Raw genomic sequence first — 3,445 nt, 5'->3', positions numbered from 1 at the left:
CATTCTGGAGAGCAATTTGGAACTATGCTCAAAAAGGTGTCAAACTGTGCATACCCTTTGATCCAGCAGTGTTACTACTGGGCTTATATCCCAAAGAAATCTTAAAGAAGGGAAAGTGTATGTGCAAGAATGTTTGTGGCAGCCCTGTTTATAGTGGCCAGAAACTGGGAACTGAGTGGATGCCCATCAATTAGAGAATGGTTGAATATTGTGGTATATGAATATTATGGAATATTATTGTTCTGTAAGAAATGACCAACAGGATGATTTCAGAAAGGCCTGGAGAGAATTACACGAACTGATGCTGAGTGAAATGAGCAGGACCAGGAGATCATGATACACTTCAACAACAATATTGTATGAGGATGTATTCTGATAGAAGTGGATTTCTTTGACAATGAGATGAACCAAATCAGTTTCATTTGTTCAGTAATGAATAGAACCAGCTATACCCAGTGGAAAAAAAACTCTGGGAAATGAGTGTGAACCACTACATAGCATTTCCAATCCCTCTGTTTTTGTCCACCTGCATTTTTTATTTCCTTCACAGGTTAATTGTACATTATTTCAAAGTCCGATTCTTCTTGTGCAGCAAAATAACTATGGCTATGTATACATATATTGTATTTAACATATACTTTAACATATTTAACATGTATTGGTCTACCTGCCATCTGGGGGAAGGGGTAGAGGGAAGGAGGGGAAAAATTGAACAAAAGGTTTGGCAATTGTCAATGCTGAAAAAAAATTACCCATGCATATATCTTGTAAATAAAAAGCTACAAATAAAAAAAAGAAACTTTGTGTAGAAAGTCAGTTCTCTGAGTGCATGAACAATTTTTTTGTTTGCCTTTTTTATCTCTAGTAACAAACATGGTACTTTGCACATAGTAGCTATTTAATAAATGTGTGGCAGATTATATTAAATGGATTGATAAAGGGAAAGACGAGAAGCAGAGGGATCAATTAAGAGGCCATCATAATAGCCTAGATAAGAGGTGACAAGGGCCTGTACTAAGGTGAGGCTCACATGCATAGAAAGAAATGGACAGTTTTAAGAGATGATTTATTAATAGAGCTGACAGAACTTGGGAGATGTGCTGGAGAGAAGATCCACAGATACCTGAGATCACCTCAGAGGCCACATAGTTCAGAACATACATGAAAGATTTGCAGATGATGATATGACAAAGTAGAGTAAAAAGCAGTCATATCATTAGGTGGAGAAGCAGGCAAGGAGAAGAGAAGAGGAGACAGACAACAGTGTTGGGATGGGATGAAAGCCAAAAGACATTTTTAAAAGGTTTAGCCTTGACAAAAAGAGCCATCTCTTCCTCAAAGACTGAAGAAAAGGAGAAAACAGATAAAAATATGGAAGGGCTTTTTAAAATGAAAAAGAGGGGAGAGGTCATGGTAAGTGATGAAACACATAGAGCTTGGTACATAGAAAATGCCAATAAATGTTCTTTCTTTCATAAACAGCCTCAAATTTCTCAATAGAGAGGGAGACATGGTCATCTTCTGAGAAAAGGAGAATGAGAAAAACAGCACCATGGACCAGAGGAGATAAGATACTTGGAGTGGTGACTATAGGAAATGTTTAACAAGATCCATCAGGAAGGAATATAAGACTTCTCTTACAGCGGCAAAGTCTCAGTTGAGCTTAACCAACATTAATTTGTAGTGGACTCAGTGTGTGATTTCCTCCTGTGGATTAGGAAAAGGGGGTAGGATATCCTGGGTTGAAAACTGACAGGGAATGATGATGGAAGGAGAAGAGGGCAAGCCATTCCAATGGAAAAATATTTTATAGTTGAACTGGTCATCTATATGATATAGACAGAGGGGAAGAAAATGAGACCAGAGCAGGAATGATGGGTTGGGAGAAGACAGAAGAACTAAAGGACCAGAGATTGTGCTGAGAATGAAGAACAGAGTTAGAAGTGAGGCAGAGGGAGAGATGGAAGAAGGAATTTCTTGTGACAGAAGTGGAAATCCAAGAGGCTGAGAACACAGTTAGCAAAATTGTGCTTAATGATGAGGTAACAGTGTTGATCACCCCTTGGTTTGGCTTGAGGCAGAGTGAGGGTGGATAATGGGGGTCAAGGAAGCTGATGAACTGGCTGGACAGAGTGTTCTTAGGAACATAAGTGTGTATATTGAAAACCCTGAGTATGAGGTAGGTACTGGGGTTGAGGGAAAGACTAAGTGCCAAATGTGGGGCTTTTCGATATAGGAGGAAGTGGGGAGTCTATTACATGATTGCCACACAGATGTGAATCAGGGGATATAGATAGAACTTCCAAGGAGGAGAAATTGTTTAATGATGGAGGCCGCCAGAGGATCTGATTTGGGCAGGAGTGGCCACAGGCAAGGGGAGCTTGTGGGACTGCGCCAGAAGGTGACCAATGTTTTCCAGGTCCCAATTTCTATGAGAAGCAGAATATGGGGAGAGTGTGAGACGAATGAGTCTAGAACAGAAGAAGCTTTGTTACTGGGAGGGCAGAGGAGAATCTGGATTGTGGAGGGGTGGGAGCAAAGTATACAGACGAGTGTGTAGGGAAAAGTAGCAGAGGGGAAGCACTTTTGCATGAGAATAATCTAAAATCTTTAAAAGGATAAAGGGAGTAGGACTTTGTCAATCATAACATAAGGAAAGATACACTAAATTGGAACCTTTGGAGTCCTAGATGACTGAGTAAGGCATTAGTACAGAAGTTGTGCCATCGAATTCCTGAACTTGTTACTGTAGACATTGGAGAAGACTTTGGGTGGGTGGGGGATAGTGGGGAATGCAGCAGGATTAACTATTCAATTCAATATATATCTAGTATTTGGATCCCTTGTATTAGATTGAATTCACATCTATATAACATCATTTCTTTTTTTTTTTTCTTTTTTTTCATATAACCTCATTTCAAGATGGTAGGGAATATGGCAGAGTTTATTGCCAATAAAGCAAGTACTTAAACTCCAATCTCAAAATCCCCAAATACATAAATCTTTCAGTGCCTTTTTTCTCTGTGGCTCAGAATCTCTGGTGATTTATTTAGGATATCCTGTGGATAATTCAGCACACTCTAAAGGTCATCACACATTGAAAAACCACAGCTCACAAGTCCCATTGATGTGTTTACTTTTACTAAACCAACTATACTCACCAGCAAGGATATATTTATTTGAAACAGCATAGCAATAGAGATGGGAAAAGGTCCCCATCCACATAGGCCCTAATTGAGTCATATATGTGCTAAGAGATATATTTTGCACAATTTCTAATACACCATTGTTGGTAGCATACACTGCAGCAAACTTACCCCCACAATGTGATTTTCAGGTGCCATGGGGTCATCTGCTTCTGAGATCATAGTGTTCCATAATACATAATTATTCAGTTATCACTGAAAGAATATTAATCAGCAAACAGGAATCATTGAAAGGTTGA

The sequence above is a fragment of the Sarcophilus harrisii genome, chromosome 3 (genome assembly GCF_902635505.1).
Source record: "Sarcophilus harrisii chromosome 3, mSarHar1.11, whole genome shotgun sequence".
NCBI classification, from domain to species: domain Eukaryota; kingdom Metazoa; phylum Chordata; class Mammalia; order Dasyuromorphia; family Dasyuridae; genus Sarcophilus; species Sarcophilus harrisii.
The sequence above is the reverse complement of the archived record's forward strand: the minus strand, read 5'-3'. Positions refer to the sequence as shown.